The sequence below is a fragment of the Aquarana catesbeiana genome, linkage group LG08, assembly GCF_042186555.1.
Source record: "Aquarana catesbeiana isolate 2022-GZ linkage group LG08, ASM4218655v1, whole genome shotgun sequence".
NCBI classification, from domain to species: Eukaryota; Metazoa; Chordata; class Amphibia; order Anura; family Ranidae; genus Aquarana; species Aquarana catesbeiana.
Window position 1 is genome coordinate 247,952,227 of NC_133331.1, and position 18,189 is coordinate 247,970,415.

The following is an 18,189-nucleotide window of genomic DNA, read 5'->3' on the forward strand; positions in this document are numbered from 1 at the left end:
CGTGACCGGTGGCTCCGTGCATGACGTCACGTGGTTTCGGCCAGTCACACAGCCAGAGTCCGCACCCCCCGGAAGGGAGACAGCTGAAGATGGATGCGGCCTGCAGCGGGGATGGCTTGGGCTTCGTTTGCAGGTGTCACATAATGTGCTAGTATGCGATACATAGTAGCACATTATGCCTTTACTTTGCAGGGTTACTTTCTCTTTAAAGCGGTACTGCAGTCTGCTCACATAATTTGTAATAAAAACATCTTTGCCATTCTGAAGCTTCCCTCCAACTATTTTGCATATTATTTTATATATACTGTGATTCTGTACTTGCCAAATATTCTGCAGAAATCTCCCTCCACTGAGTCTGGCGGCATCCATTTTAATTGTGGGCAGCTGAAGCTACTGCCTGTTCACTTCCTGGCTTTACACAGACACACATAGGCACACCTCCAGCTCTGTAGCACTCATTGGCCCTCTTCTCTTATGACTCTACCCCCCCCCCCCCTTCCTGGCAAACTCCCACGAGAGTGAGAGAGAGAGCTGTGAATGATGTCATAAGCCTAGGCTTTTTACCAGACAAGAAATAGGAAGTTGGCTGTATAAGGTATTTACTGGCAGAAAAAAAAATGTTTAAATATCCAAAGTTTCAACAACAAGGGCAGAAGATTTAATGGATGAAAAGTTGAAAAAATGACTGAAGTTCCACTTTAACCAGGTCTCAGCTGAGAGCATCGATAGTTTCAAGAAACTATTAGATAAGCACCTGAACGACCGCAACATACAGGGATATACAATGTAATACTGACATATAATCACACACATAGGTTGGACTTGTGTCTTTTTTCAACCTCACCTACTATGTAACTATACTATGTAATCACTTGACTCCCGGGTTTTATCCCCTTCGTGACTAGTGCATTATATTTTGCTATTCAGCACTGCGCTACTTTAACTGGTAATTGCTTGGTCATGCAACACTATATGCAAATGAAACATATTTATTTATCATTTTTTCATACAAATAGAGCTTTCTTTTGGTGGTATTTGATCACCACTGGGTTTCTTAATTGTTTGCTATATAAAGGAAAACAATACTAAAAATTAATGTTTTTCTTAGCTTCTGTTTTAAAATTTTGCAAGTAAACAATCTTTATTTATAAATTTAGCCTAAAATGTATTTTACTACTATATAGGAAGTTGTGTAGACAAGACGTATAATGTGAGAGCAGAGCCAGCTGTGCTCTCACATTAGCCAGCTTTTATTAGTATATATGACCGGGCCAGTCTGGGCCTGGTGACAGCTGGCAGGAGGGGAGGAGGAGGCGGGGCAATATTGATCTGTACCCCACGCAGGGCTGTATTTTACTAGCACATGAATGCATAGGTGTTCTGTGCATCCCTTGTAGACAGTCTCTTTGCTGACTGTTGGAAGGCAACATGTTTTAGTTCATGATACAAGAGGTGTTTGAAATATGAACAATGGTTATACCAGACCTTCACATTCTTGGGGGCTGTTTGTGATGTAACAAGTTGCACATCAAAGCTTTGTAACATATCAGATTATGCAAGGCTGAACAAAAGCTTGGCTCCTGGTCATCTGTTGTGATAACGCTATGCAAGCGAGCTTCAAAGAGGACCATGGCAGCCAAGATGATTGATGAAGGCGGGTTACAAAGATCAAAGAATCAACAGATATTGAAGATTGACCCAAGACATATAGACATGATATATGGAAAATGCTGCCCCTAGAGGCCAATACAGCAGGACGGACAGTTATATTGAGGAGGACTTGCCCGTAAATATGTTGATTCGTCAAAGTTCTAGATGGGCCGGCAATGGGGTTGGGTCTGAATGGTGTATGATTGAAGTATAAAAAGGACTGAACGAGTCAGAGAGCTCTCTCTCTGCCATTTTTGAGCCTCTTGGCTCTCTCAGTTACCATCTCGAGCCCAGCTGATGATACCGTATCTATAGGACAGCCTGCGATAAGTATAATTGATGTTTCTTGTTTTTATATGATTTGTAATATCTTCCTTTAGTATTTTCATGTTAGCATTTTCCTATTTCCTTGGGAAATTAATAAGACGTTTTATTAAGCAGTGTGTTAGTTTTTCATAGCTAACCTTATATTATTGTAATATCAACAGTAACATGTGATCAGAGTTTTAATAGACTAGCTAACTATAGGAATAGACAAGGTAATACATATATGGAATAATAGAGGGAATCCGTTACCACCCTCGGATGATAATATTTAGTTTAAACGTTATTCCAATGTACAACATTTATTTCACTGACAATTGGGATGCAGCAATTACACAAGCACAGCTGCTGTTCCCAATGTGACATCTGTGTGGGTGCACAGCCTTGAAGCACCCTGGGTATGTTCAGTTACATGCATCCACCCCTCCCCCCCCATGGGTGTCATAAAGGGACACAACATCTGTGTCCGTGCAGCTGTTGTGCCCCAGTAGACATGAATAGGACTGCACAGAACACCTGTGGGGGCTAACTCAGCCTTGCATGGCCTGCAAAGGCATTCATACTGGCTGGAGGGGGGAATTTTTGGCTGTATTCTGTATAGTGGCCTGTGCGTTACTTATTCCTGTCCCATGCACCATTTGCGTTACTTCTCACTCCTGCACTCTGTACAGTACCTACTTCTGACTCCTGCACTCTGTACATTACCTACTTCTGGCCCCTGCAATCTGTGCATTACTTACTCCTGCCCCCTGCACTCTCTGCATCACTCCTGACCCCTGCACTCTCTGCAGTACTTATTCCTGACCCCTGCACTCTGTGTGTTACTTGCCCCTGATCCCTGCTCTCTGTGCATTACCTACTTCTGACCCCTGCAATTTCTGAATTACTTCTGACCTCTGCACTCTGTGCATTACTTACTCCCGACCCCTGCATTCTGTGCATTACTTACTCCTGCGCTCTGTGTTACTTGCTCCTTACCCCTGCTCTCTGTACATTACCTGCTCCTGACCCCTGCTCTCTGTGCATTACCTGCTCCTGACCCCTGCACTCTGTACATTACTTACGCCTGACCCCTGCACTCTGTGCATTACTTACTCCTGACCCCAGCACTCTGTGTTGTCCACTCCAAACACTGTTACTTTAAGACCCTCCCACTTCTAGTTTAACCGATACAGCGCGGCTCGGTAACTCTGGGAGGGCGTACTATGATGTCCTCCCAGAATTGCACTCCCGCATGCCCCCCTGGGGCGCGCACACAGGACTTCTGTGCTCGCTGGGTTCACGGGGATCCGGCACGTCAAGGATCACAGTAAAGGGCCAAGGACAGTGGCTCTTTACCACGTGATTGGACGGAGCAATCACAGTGTAAACAATGCAGGGTCATCCAGGGGTTCAACTCTCTCCTCACACTGATACAGCGTGTGTGGAGAGGAGAGAGAGGTTGTGTGCCGAAACGTGAGTTTTTGCTATTTTACTGTGCCAAGCAAGTGCTCAACAGTGCTACATTTGTGCCCTACAGTGCTACATCAGTGCCCTACAGTGCCTCTACAGAACCTCATCTGTGCCACCAATGCCACATCAGTGCCATTAGAATGCCCATTAGTGCCCCCTGTGCCCATCAGTGCCACTACAATGCTCCTCTGTGCCATCAGTGCCACTACAGTGCTTATTAGTGCCACTACAGTGCCCAATAGTGCACATCAGTGCCCATAAGTGAGTGCTCATCAGTGCCACCCTATCATTGTATCCTCATCAGTGCCAGCTAATCGGTGCAGCTGCAGTGCATTAGTGCACATCACTGCACCCTCATCAGCACCCAACAGTGCATCCTAATCATCGTCCTAGTGTCCCTATCGCACCACAGCCACAGTTACCAATATGGCGACAAAATATTTTTCCAGTGAGCAGGCATACCAGCTTCTTAGCCTGAGCGACGAGAGCAGCGGGAAGCTCTCGGAGTCTGAGTTTGATTCTGACTCAGCATATGAACCCATTTTAAGCAGTGGGTCTGCTACAGAATCAGGGGAAGAGGAATGTGTTCCCATGAAAAGAAGGTGTTCTGGCATGGAGCAGCAGCCTACTACAAGTAGAGCAGTGGCATCAACCAGCAGCTCAGTGCCATCTACCTCTAGCGCAGTGTCATCCATGAGGGTACCACGGCAACAAAGGCCAAGCACTAGTGGGGTGTCATCTCAGCCCCAAAGGGTTAGGGCCCATGCCTTCCCCATGCCCTTCAAAACCCTCTGTGGCTTCCCCCTTATTCCGGAGCAGCAAACATCCTCCCTTTCACCACCCAGCCAGGTGTTCACCGATAATTTTGCCCTTCTTGATTTAAATTTTTTTTTTTTTTCTGAAGACCTACTATCGTCCATCGTGGCCCAGTGCAACTTCTATGCACAGCAGTTCATAGCAAGCAATCCTGGTTCTAGTTACGCCCGTCCCTTTGAGTGGAGAGAACTTACCATGGAGGTATTTAAAATGTTTTTAGACCTAACATTTAATATGGGACTCACAAAAAAAAAAAACTAATTATACTCCTACTGGTCCACCAACCCCATCCACCACATGCCAATCTTCTCATCTCTTATGCCAAGGTCAAGATACCTAATGATTATGTGGTTCCTCCATTATAATGATAACACCCTGTGCCCTCCCCGAAATGACCCAGCTTATGACAAATTATTTAAAATTTGGCCACTTCTAAGTTTTTTTTTCTTTGAAAAATTCCCCCAGTTATATACCCCCCGACCAAAGTATCTCAGTCGATGAGTCCCTTGTCAAATTCACAGGCAGGCTGGGCTTCAAACAGTTTATCCCTAGCAAAAGGGGCAGATATGGGATTAAACTCTACAAACTCTGTGACCGAGCCGCAGGTACATCCATGCCTTCCTGGTGTACGAAGGGAAGGACACCCAACTGCATCCCCCTGAGTACATTGGAGCTAGCGAAAAAGTTGTCTGGGAGCTTGTTTACCCAATCCACAAACCAGCTTGTGTCCATGACTATAATTTGTTCATGGGGGAGTGGACTTTAATGATCAGATGATCGAAATCTACCTTCAAACAAGAAAATCCCACCATTGGTACAAAAAAGTCTCAATTTATTTTTTCAGTTTGGCCATGTATAACACTTATGTTATTTACCAAAAATCTACCGAGACCCCCGTATCCTATCTTCATTACCAACAGTAAATTATCCCCGCCCTTTTGTACCCTAAAGGTCCACCAGAAAATAATTGCTCTGATTCAGTGAGCAGACTCCACGAACGCCACTTTCCTGAGAAAATCGCGTCAAAGACATCAAAAGAAATGCCGGGTGTGCTCTAGAGGAGGAGTTAGAAGAGACAGTGTGTATTATTGTCCCCAATGTCCTTCCCAACAAGGCCTCTGTATAGGTGACTGTTTCCACCGTTACCATACTTCTCTACATTATTAAGGAAGTGTCGTGGGTATGCGGTAATGTTTGTTGGTCAGCTTACCTCTCCATGTGTTCTGCTTAAGAGGCCAGCCACTCTCCTCAAAGCATGGCTCCACCCCAGCCCCTATCAGGGAACTCTATATTAACCTGTGCACTGCAAGCCAGCTCTGCTGTTCAATATTGTATGTTTAGCTTTGGTGTGCGACTTGCTGTGTCTTCTACGTCTGATTCCAGCTACCGATCTTGGCTTGACTGCTTGTTACCCCAACCTTTGGCTATCTCTTGATTATCCTTACCTGCTTGTTGCCCCGACCTTTGGCTATCTCCTGACTATCCTTTGTAGTCTGCTACTTCCACTCTACCTCCCTGTAGTCTACCATGAGCGTGAGCTGGGAGGCCCTAGGGGTCGCGACCTGGAGCCAGACTGCAGCTAAATCCATCCCCACCACTAGGGGCTTCTGGTGAACACCCGCTGGCTCTTAGATTCCATGCCCTGGGAAATCTCATGCTCTAGTTCCCAGTGTCATCCGTGTAGATACTACAGAGTGCCTGCTCTCCTGTATATCCTAGAGCTCCATCCGCAGCAGTCAGCCGTAGAGTCCACTACCTTGCGGTGCACTCCAGACCCCAACGGGGGTGCATCTGTCACCTGGACTCAGGTGACCTGACAGGAAGTATGGTAAACGTAATTGTCATTTACCTCCACACCCCTTGCCACTGCACTAAACTGTACATACCGCTGCCTTCTCCGAAACTGACCCTGGCCTGCTATACGACCACGCATCTGCCTAACGCTAAACTGTACCTGCCTCTGCGTGCTCTGGATTTGACCCTGGACTGTTTGACCACTATTTTTTGCCTGCCTCTTGGACTGATCTTTTACCCTGCTACTGGAGTAGTGGGATTCATAACACAGGGGGTCTCACATATGTGAAGGGCTCCAAAATTGTTTTTCTGGATGAAGAAAACATTTTTTTTAGTTTTCTCATTCCCGGATTAGGGTCTGGAGTCCAGAGGCTTCAAAGAGATTTGGGTGGGAGAAGCCTCTACCCCATCCCCATTCTTTCCTGGCCTGCTACCCGTACTATAGACCATGTTTCTGCTACTACCAGGACCAATATTTTGGCACTGCTGGCAATATCTCTACATGCACTGACCCTAGACTGTAAACGGACAGTATTCCTGCCTGTACTGACTATGGACAATATTCCTGCCTGCTGCCTGGTCACTTTCTTTCCTTATTTTCAAAGCACTTGTGGAAAAAAATACATGTTCAAAAGACTCATTATGCCTCATAGATTATACGTTTGGGTGTTTGCATTCCAAAATGGGGTCATTTTGTGGGCGTTTCCATTGTCCTGGTGCTCCAGGGCCTTCAAAACTGTAATAGGTGGTTGAGAAATGAGATGTGTAATTTATGCTCCTAGAATGCCTACAGGTGCTACTTCAATGTTGGACCTCTGTATGTGGCCAGGCTGTGTAATAGTCTCACACATGTGGTATTGCTATACTTAGGAGGAGTAGCAGAATGTGTTTTGGGGTGTAATTTGTGGTATGCACATACCATGTGAGAGAAATAACCTGTTAATATGACAATTTTGTGAAAAAAAAAAAAAGAATCTTCATTTTGCAAAGAATTTTTCGTAAAAAAATTAAAACTTCAAAAAACTGACTATGCCTCTTACTAAATACCTTGGAATGTCTACTTTCCAAAAAGGGGTATTTGGGGGTATTTATGCTTTCCTGACTTGTCAGGCCTGGTTCACACCTATGCATTTTTTAGTGCATTTTCAGTTTTGCAGAAACATACTACAGTCCATTTAACATGCTTTCCTATGGATGTAGTTCACATCTGTGCATTTTATGGAAAGGGCCAGGGACTTGTTTTTGGTTCCATAGACTACAATGGATTAAAAGCGTGCATTGAAAAACACAAAAATGCACCTGCAATATGCAAACTGCAACCTGCATAGGTGTGAATCGAGCCTGAGGCCGGGTTCACACTTGTGTGACAAACGCTCCGACATTGGGAGCTCATGTCGCATGACGTGCAAATCAATGGTTCCCTTTGAGAGCCGTCTTAACTGTTCCGACACAAATCAGTCTGACTTTGAAAAAGGTTCCTGCACTACTTTGGTCCGACTTTGATCCTACTTCAGCCTACTGAATATCATTGAAGTAGGATCAAAGTCGGATCATCATCTTAACTGATGCAACTTGTGCTCTAAGGATTTTGAAGGTGGAACTCCACGCCAAATAAAAAAATAAAAAAACGACATGGGGTTTCCCCTCCAAGACCATACCAGGCCCTTCGGTCCGGTATGGACTTAAGGGGAGCCCCTACGCCAAAAAAAACGGCGTGGGGTCCCCCCAAAATCCATTCCAGACCTTTATCTGAGCACGCAGCCCGGCAGGTCAGAAAAGGAGAAAAGGGGGTGGGGACGGGTGAGCGCCCCTCCTGAACCATACCAGGCCACATGCCCTCAACATGGGGGTGTGGGTGCTTTGGGACAGTACAAAACGCAATGAAATGACTAGGCTACAGATGGCAATAAGTCCATGCTTACCATTCTGCCTGTAGGGAATGTATGTTTATTCCACAACATGTGCTGGTTCCCTCTCCCTCAGTTCTTAAATGCAGTCTGAGCTCCCAGGATGCACCTGATTCTTTTCCACGGAATGAGGGATGATGGGAGCTTTTATTAAAGCTAAACGGTCTCTATCTTCTGTAAAACAGTAGATTTATTCCAGGCTCTATCTAGTGGCCAAAGATTTAATATTGCAGGGACTAGAGATGTAAAATTTCCAGGAATTTTGAAGCTCGGAAAAAAACCTGTTTTTTTTAATTTTTTTTTTTTTTTGTGGGGGGGGGGGACAGAAATTTTCAGAAAAATTGAAAAAATGCTACATTAGCACTTTTTTGTCTTTTTAACATTGCAAAAAGGGTACAGTTTGTTACCTAAGACTTGTTTGTCCTCACTCAGTGCACAGAAATTAGAATAATCTGATATCATACATTTTTTTTAGAAATGATTTGGAAAATATTTGAACACCCTGTCTTAAAATATGTTATTCATCATGTTAAAATAAAATATTCCACAATTTTCTTTTCTTTTTTCAATTTTTCCAATTTTTGGGAAAAAACAAAAAAGCCTTCAGGAAAAAAACGGAAGAAAAAAAACGTTTTTTTTCCAAATTTTTCATTTTTTTTTCCGGGCCTTCACATCTCTAGCAGGGACAAAAAAATAATGAATTTCCCTGCTGAAGGCAGAACACTCCCTGCCTGGTATCAAAGGATACCACTATTTGGGTCCTCAGAAGAAAACAACAAGACTAGATCAGAAACTGGTCTTAGGAACAACTTTGCTTCCATGCTCCTTTGAACTTTAACTACTTGCGGACCGCCAAACGTCGTAGTACGTCGGTACTTTGACATAGAATACCAGGGTTATGGCAGCAGATAGCTGCCATAACCCCGGTATATTCTTAAATGACGGGCGGTCCTCTTTCTGATAAAAGTGGTCTTTGCGGCAGATTCGCAGCGAGATCACTTTTATCAGGGGTGGGAGAGGGCCCTCCCGCCACGCTGCAGTTGTCTCCGCCACTTACTGGAGCCGTTGGTAGCGGCGGAGCCAATAGTGTCCTCTCCCTTCTGAGACATGGAGCTGAGTGAGGGAAAGATGGCCCCCGCTCGGCTCCATAACATTGGATGACGTAAGCGACGTCAAACGTTACTTACGCCCAATGGGGAAAGGGAATCGAGAATTATTACTTTTTTTTTTTTAAAGACATTTTTTTTAATGGTTTTTATTGCATTTAAAGCGGGGTTCCACTCAAATTATTAACTTAATCTTACCCCCATTCAGTTAATTGCTTAGATGTTCAAATGCTACACGAAAAACAGTTTTATCGCTGTAATTACCTTTATATTGTACTTTATTGTGGCACTTCCTGTCTCTCCTCCCATGGGAGTAGGCGTGTTTATTGCCTTTCCCTGGCGCCACACTGTCTCCTGGGAGCTTAGTGTCAGGCTTCCCAAGATTCAGTGGGGAAACAATGATCATGCATGTGAACAAGCTGTGAATGAACAGCATTCACTGCATCCCGGAAGTGGGCTTCACATGCCCACAAGCAAGATCGAAACAGCCAGCATCACATTTTTTAAGTTATTCTTCACTACGAAAACAGACAGAGGCGGAAATATTACACCCAAACTGTGAGTATTATTTTGGGATTAGCAAAGTGTCTCCATGACCTAAAAAAAAAGATTGGTCGCCGGACTTGAAGATTGCACCACTCATGCATCTTTTAGTTGCAACTATCCACAAGCCAGCAGCTTGTAAAGCCCCTTGTGTAAATAGTCATCCTTGATGTTTGACTTGGAGGCTATAGTGTAGCACAATCAAAGAAGCAATGTGATGATGGCCAAGGATTATTAGGGGGGTTTGCTCATGTGGCCACCTACTCCTTAATAGGGAGGGTCCAGCAAACACCCCAGATCACCTGGTTTACAGGGGAAATAGAAAGGCGATCCCACTCGAGACATCTTCCAGACACACAGTCTTCTTCCACTGCAGCTAAGATGGCGGCCACATCTTCTACACAGACACATGACAGGGAAGCAGAGGTCAGAAGGGACAGCACAGCAACCCTCTCTCACTACGCAGAGAGCACATCTCCTGTGAGTACCTCTCCCTGTGGGAGGAAATTCCCTGCTTCCAATAGATTTGACTGGGTGCACCATGTATGACATTTTCTCTTCACAGCCTGCTGAATGACCGGGTTCATAGGACCCTCCAACTGATCTGCCCAGATGGCCCGCCAAGGGACATATTAGTCAAGACTCATTATTTTGGAGTCGAGGAGCAAGTTATGCACAAATCAAGTGAATCGGCCTCCCTTTCCATCAGGGGATTCCTGGTCCAAGTGTTCGTGAATCTGTCTTCTTTTACTATCCAGAGACATAAATCAATGTTTCTCAATCTTTTCTCAGTCAAGGCACCCTTTGAAATGATGCACAATTGTGAGACACCCCCTTCTAAAATGTAAACATAACTATTAATTGTTTTACATAATGCAGCAATATCCATACACATAGGACATTAAACATTAGAGGTGATTTATGCTTCCAAAGTAAATAAACCTTTGCATGCTGGTAACTAGTATTACAGTGTTTCTTATCTCCCACAGTTTCTCTCCTTCAGTCAACTAATGTGACCCCGGTGCTGATGGAGAGGGGCAAGGGTGGGACAAACAAAGATGATGTGCAGCCGCTCGATATCCCCCTTATCAACCAATTACATCATTGGTTGCTAGGACACCGGCGGCCGGAAGGTTGTAATGGTGCACAATGAAAACCTGTGGCTTTGTCCAGGCAGGCTTGATTCACCCGCTGGTTTTTATACAATTGAATTTTTTTTGCAATTTTTTAGGCATTTTGCAAAGGCACCCCTGAAGGAACTTCAAGGCACCCTGGTTGAAAAACACTGGCATAGAGCCTTGAAGCCCCTACTCCAGGTCCTCTCCCACAGGGCGTTTAGGTATCACTGGACCTTTCCATTACATGTGTTCTTCCCCTTTAATAAGAAAGCCTACTCTTTTTTTTCTTCCTTCACGGAAGGGGAGGAACTGTTGTTGCAGTTAGGCGTCATATCCCAAATCACTGATGGATACTCCTCTCAGCACTCTAATCAGCATACTAATTTCTCCGGCACCGAACCTTTCTCTGATCTTGAAAAAAGCATCATCCTGCTCTGAGAAGAATTCTCATCCTCCTTGAGTTTCTGAACACTTTAGTTCCTGCCTCTCACTGGTTGGGTGCCTTTTATCATTTTTTTTATGCACTCAACGTCATTGTACTTTGTTTTGATGTGTTCGTCTCTACCATTCGTTTACTATTATGCTATTGCATTCGACCGGCAGAAATGAACTGCTCCTGTGTTACATCAGTTTTTCCTTATGGCTAATGTTTTGATGATATTCCTCCTGACCGTGCCTTTGTTCTCTAGTATAACCAATTTTTTGCTCCTTGGATCGACCGACTGCTGACGGCTTCAGATAGCCTGTGTTCCACACTTGACCCAATGCTTAGATGGACCTAAGCCTTGACTCAAATTGCCCACCCAAGGTTTTCCTAGTGTACGGTAATGTGTGAGGGGCAGGCCCACGTTCTTGTGGTGTCTGACCCATCTTTTTCTTCTGAAGTTTCTCTTGTTTTCTGTTTGTTGTTTTAATTTACTTATCTTCTGCTCTTCTTTTCAGATCTAGGGTGTCTCTGCTAACTTGTTTGCACGCATGGCTCTTGAAGTCCTGCCTCAGGATTTGGTCCTAGCTGGACTTGGGGACTGGTATGAAGAAGACAGCTAGAAGTGGGCTATCTCCTCTTTCCCTCTCTATATGGCGAATCCCACTATCCCCTTGTGTTGTGTTATTTCTCGCAATAAGCAGGGCTTTAATTTGCCTGTTAAAAGCTGAAAGGCATTTCAATACTATCACACCCTGCAGGCTGATATACTTTTCCTCCATGAAACTAATTTTATAGCTTCCTACAATCCTGCCTTTTTACATACAGTTGCAATAAAAAGTATGTGAACTCTTTTGGAATGATATGAATTTCTGCACAAATTGGTCATAAAATGTGATCTGATCTTTATCTAAGTCACAACAATAGACAATCGCAGTCTGTTTAAACTAATAACACACAAAGAATTAAATGTTACCATGTTTTTATTGAACACACCATGTAAACATTCACAGTGCAGGTGGAAAAAGTATGTGAACCCCTAGTTCACATTTGTTTGACGTTATTGCTGCCAAAGGAGGTTCAACCAGTTATTAAATCCAAGGGTTCACATACTTTTTCCACCTGCACTGTGAATGTTTACATGGTGTGTTCAATAAAAACATGGTAACATTTAATTCTTTGTGTGTTATTAGTTAAGCAGACTGTGATTGTCTATTGTTGTGACTTAGATGAAGATCAGATCACATTTTATGACCAATTTGTGCAGAAATCCATATCATTCCAAAAGGGTTCACATACTTATTATTGCAACTGTAAACAATTTCTAGTGTTTTATTTAGCTAATGCCCCTGACAGAACCAGGGGAGTGGCTATTTGCTTTGCCAAATGGATTTCCTTTTCCCTGATAGCTGAACATAGGGACCCCTCTGGTCGCTATATTTTGGTGAAAGGCTTAGTGGGCGAACAACTGTGTTCTCTTATTTCTTCTTTCTCCCCAAAAAGGGTCAAGCCTCATTTTTTTTTTTTTTTTATGAAGGTGTTTTGCGTCCTGGCGTCTCTTTTGGAGGGTACAGTAATTTGTGGAAGTGACTCTAACATTGCCTTGGACATGAGGCTTGATAGGTCCATTCCTGTTAATACTCACCTCCGAAGGCCCCCCAGGGGGAGCACCCAAATAGCCAATCTTCTTCAATCCTTTAACCTGGTAGATGCCTGGTGGGAATTATAACTGATCATGAGGAACTATACACAATATTCAGCCCCACCTTCTACCTATTCTAGAATAGACCACATTTTTCTTTCAGCTATAGAGATTCTTTCCTTTCCTTTCCTCAAATGTGCTTCTATACGGAAATCAGCTTGGTCGGACCACTTGATGGTCTTGGTTTCCTTCTCCTTACAGCTTTATACTCCTGGCTGCCATCAGTAGCATTTGAATGAATCGCTTCTAAGTGATCCCTGTTGGTATGAGGATCTAAAGATGGCCAGCTTAGATTATTTCTGCCACAATGTTAATACTGAAGTCCCCCCTGTTATGACCTAGGCGGCCCATAAGGCAACTTTTTGCAGGCATCTCACTTGCATCACTTGCAGGCGCAAAAAAGAGAGACTAGTAAAAATTTCTGATTTGGATCAGGAGTTGCAATCCCTGATTAAGGTTTGTAAACATACCCCTACCCCAACCTTGCGGGATAAAATTTAGTCTACTAGAGTTCAGTTTAACTTCGTGTTCACCACAAGGGCTGAGAGGAGTGTGAGATAAGATGCCGCCAGAATTTATGTCCATAAGGACAAAATGCTTGCACATAAATTATCCCCTAGTACTTGGAGTCATGCCATGCCCAAACTCAGATGCCCGGGCGGTACACTTTCGCAAGAACCCACAGAAGGCTCTGGCTGCCTTTTAGACATTTTACTCCTCTTTATCTAAGGCCCCATCAGAGGACGGTCAGGGCAAAGTCTCTACTTTCTTAGCTCATTTCCCTGTTCCCACCCTTTCCTCTGAGCATTGTGATATTTTAGAAGCGCTTGTTTCTGAAGGGGAAATTTTGAAAGCCATTGCGCTCAAACACGTCGTGGTTCAGCGCCTGGTCCTGATGGGTTTCCGAGGCCTTTATTATCATAAGTTTAAAGACCTCCTAGTCCCCCATTTAGAGCAGTTTTTTGATGCTCTAAGAAAAGGGAGAGCCTATGGAGCCAGGCTTTGAATACCGCCAACATTTCGGTGGTGCCCAGACCTCCGAAATATCCTAGTTTTATAGAGAACTATCTCCCATCTCCTTGATCAATAATGATCTTAAACTGATGACTAAAGTGATGTGGAATCGGTTGTCATCTTTTATTAATCTCTATATCCATAAGGACCAGGTTATACCTGGGAGGCAAGGACCTGACCATATTAGACGTGCTGTGGATATTATCTCCCTTTTACAATCTTGGGGGATGGGGAGCTGACACAAGAAGGACTCTTACTTTCAACTAACTTACAAAAGGCCTTCGACTTAATGTCAGTCCAGTGTTTTACATGAAGTAAATGCTGTTTTTTTCATTTTGCTTGCACTTGATTGGGTATTCCTTACAAAGGGAAGCTTCCCCACATTAACTAATCTCTAGGGAAAAGTGCACAGTCTGTTTGCCTTTAGATAATCCTCCCTGAAGTGTTTAACAGAAAATTTTGTTTGTAAACGGATAGAAAATTGGCTAAAAGACTGTATTTGGAGAGTAGTGATTGATTAGTATTCTGAATGGCCTAAGGTTATTAATGGTGTAACCAAAGGCTTTGTGTTGAGACCCTTTTTTTTAATCTATTTATTAATGATATAAAGTTTGGGATTGAAAGTACTATTTCTGTGTTCACAGATGACACCAAGCTGTGTAGTGGAATAATATCCTTACAGAATGTCTCCAAATTACAAGCAGACTTTAAAGTGAAATCTATGCAAAACCTATCTATTCCTACTCTTAACAATGTTCTCTACCCCCTCCTAACACCTATTCTGACTAACCTGCGTAAGAAAGATCTATGTATTTGCCTATTTTCAGGCCATTGGTCATGTGATCCGGCTCCCCTGTGTCAGTCAGTGCAGCTGCAAGGGGGAGGAGGGAGCACCGACAATGGATGCGCTATGAGCTTATGATGACATCACCGCTCCCAGGCATTACCAGCTGTTGTTGGAGAGCTGTCTCCTCCCCCTGCAGCTGGCACTGGCTGACACAGCAGATCACATGACCGGGCCAGAGTGGTCCGAAAATAAATTCAGATATATTTTTTACTCAAGATAGTCAGAATGGGTGTTGGGAGGTGGAGTGAGCATTTCTAAGAGTAGTTTTGCCCAAAATTCTACATTAATGCATTGTTTGATTGGGCAACTGTATGGCAAATGGGGATTAATGTCAATAAATGTAAAGTTTTGCGTTTGGGGCTACAAAAAATGTATGCAACATACAACCTAAGTCTCTATGAGCCTGCCACATCTTGCCACTGGGATTTTTGCCCATTCCTCCTTGCAAAACTGCTCCAGCTCCTTCAAGTTGGATGGTTTGCACTTGTGAACAGCAATCTTTAAGTCTGACCACAGATTTTCTATTGGATTGATGTCTGGGATTTGACTAGGCCATTCCAACACATTTACATGTTTCCCTTTAAACCACTCAAGTGTTGCTTTAGCAGTGTGTTTGGGGTCATTGTCCTGCTGGAAAGTGAACCTCTGTCCTAGCCTCAAATCACACAGAGTGGTACGGGCTTTGCTTAAGAGTATCCCTGTATTTAGCACCATCCATCTTTCCCTCAACTCCGACCAGTTTCCCAGTCCCGACATCTGAAAAACATCCCCACAGCATGATGCCGCCATCACCATGTTTCACTGTGGGGATGGTGTTCTTTGGGTGATGTAATGTGTTGGGTTTGCACCAGACATAGCGTTTTCTTTGATTGCCAAAAAGTTAAATTTTAGTCTCATCAGACCAGAGCACCTTCCTCCATACATTTTGGGAGTCTCCCACGTGCCCTTTCGCAACCTCAAAACGTGCTATTTTGTTTTTTGCTGAAAGTAATGGCTTTGTTCTGGCCACTCTGCCATAAAGCCCAACTCTATGGAGCGTACAGCTTATTGTCGTCCTGTGTACAGATACTCCAGTCTCTGCTGTGTAACTCTGCAGCTCCTCCTGGGTTTACATTAGGTCTCTGTGCCTCTCTGATTAATGCCTTCTTTGCCCGGTCCGTGAGTTTTGGTGTGCGGCTGTCTCTTGGCAGGTTTGCTGTTGTGTCATGTTCTTTCCATTTAGTTATGATAGATTTGATGGTGCTCCCTAGGGATCATCAAAGATATGGATATTTTTTTATAACCTAACCCTGACTTGTACTTCTCATCAACATTGTCCCTTACTTGTTTGGAGAGTTTCTTGGTCTTCATGGCAGTGTTTGATTAGTGGTGCCTCTTGCTTAGGTGTTGCAGCCTCTGGGGCCTTTCAAAAAGGTGTGTATATGTAATGACAGATCATGTGACACTTAGATTGCACACAGGTGGACATCATTTCACTAATTATGTGACTTTTGGAGGTAATTGGTTGCACCAGAGCTTTTTATGGGCTTCATAACAAAGGGGGTAAATACATACGCGCATGCCAATTATCATTTTTTTATTTCTAAAAAATTGTTTTATATATATATTTTTTGAATTTTACTTCACCAACTTAGACTATTGTGTTCTGATCCATCACATATAATTCAGATTAAAAAAAATTGAACTAAAGGCTGTAATGTAACAAAATAGGTAAAAAGCCAAGGGGGGCGAATACTTTTGCAAAGCACTGTGATAAGAATTTTGGGTATTCTGGTAAATCATAGACACAATAATAGAATGCAATGCCAAGATGCAGTTTCTAAAGAAGGCAAAATACTTTCTTTTATTAAAAGTGGTATAGACTCCAAAGAGACATAATTGTTCTCTTGTACAAATCATTAGTAAAACCTTATCTGACATATATAGTTCAGTTTTGGGTACCAGTACACAAAAAGGATATTGGAGAATTGTAGAAAGTGCAAAGAAGAGCAACCAAACTGATAAGAGGCATAAAGCATCTTGGTTATGCGAAAATATTAGCTGTAAGTGAATTTTTTTTGTGTATTTGTATAAATTTGTATAAATACATAGGTGGTTCATATAGTGAATTTGGTGCAGTTATTCACATTAAGCACCTCCCGCTCGCTGTATAGGGAAATGACGGCTACGGGGTGGTTCTATTGTTTTGGGACGACTTTATATGATGTCGTCCCACTCTCGCTACACTTGCACACCAGCGGTGGCATGCAGCGCAGCGATCAGCCTCATACTGTATCCCGGGGACACGTTACATCCCTGATTTCAGTAAAGAGCCAATGATGCCGCTCTTTACCCATGTGATTAGCTGTGTCCAATCCGGTTATCGGCTTTCCTATCCTCACACTGACAGCATGTGAACTGAGGAGAGATGATCAGCGGCATTTCCTCACAGGGTAGACCTGCACAGATAATCAGGGCACTGATTATCAGGTCCCTAATTATCAGTGCAGCCCCAACAGTGCCCATCGGTGATACCAATCGGTGACCATAAGTGATGCCTTTCAGTGCCCATCAGTGCCTGCTCATCAGTGCCACCTATCGGTGCTCATTAGTGCTACCTATCAGTGCTGCATATTTGTGCCTCCTCATCATTGCCACCTTGTAAGTGCCCTTCAGTGCCGTCTCATCAGTGCAGCCTATCGGTGCCCATCAGTGCAGCCTCATCAGTGCACATCAGTGAAGCAGAAAAATTACTTACTTATTTACAAAATTTTCTACCAGAAACTATGAACTTTTCTTTATTTTCCGGTCTTTTTTTGTTTTTTTAGCAAAAAATAAAAATCCAGTGGCGATTGAATATCACCAAAAAAAGCCCTACCTGTCAGAAAAAAATGATAACAAATTTCATTTGGGTACAACTTTGCATAACCATGCAATTGTCATTGAAAGTGTAACAGCGCTGAAAGCTGAAAATTGGCCTGGGCAGGAAGGGAGTAAAAGTGCCCAGTATTGAAGCAGTTAAAGTAGATATAAACCCTCACATATACCCAGTGAAGTGAACAGCCTCAGATGAAACAAATTTCCCTACATAGGTTTTACGTACATATCTGCTGTCTTCAGCTTTATATACTGTTTAGAAAGTGCACCTTCTGTTAGGAGATTTTCTCTTCCTGTTCAACATTGCAGTGAAGCCTGGGTATACAGCCAAGACAGCTGATTGAAGGAAAGGCACACACCCCCTCTCCACATAGGAAAAAACTCTCAGAGGTGTTTATAGCTTCCTCCCTGACACAAAACTCCGGCGGCTGATTTTATCTCATGTGTCAGAGAATTTGTCAGGAGTTATCAGGCTGATAACAGAGTAAGCGGACAGGAGACAGCTAGGGGACATAGTGCTTTGAAGAGAGATAACAAAACACTGCAGATATATGTGACCAGCTCAAATTTCATGTATTGTGTTTACATCCACTTTAAGGTCATTACAAATGACAAGGGGGACACTTTACTTTTGCA

The 18,189-nt window shown here is 43.4% G+C and overlaps 1 protein-coding gene across 1 annotated transcript in view; it reads left to right on the forward strand.

The window, feature by feature from the left end:
- The window catches only part of TMEM17 (transmembrane protein 17), a 111,695-nt gene that overhangs the window by 567 nt on the left and 92,939 nt on the right, over nucleotides 1-18,189 (forward strand). The window lies entirely within an intron of this gene.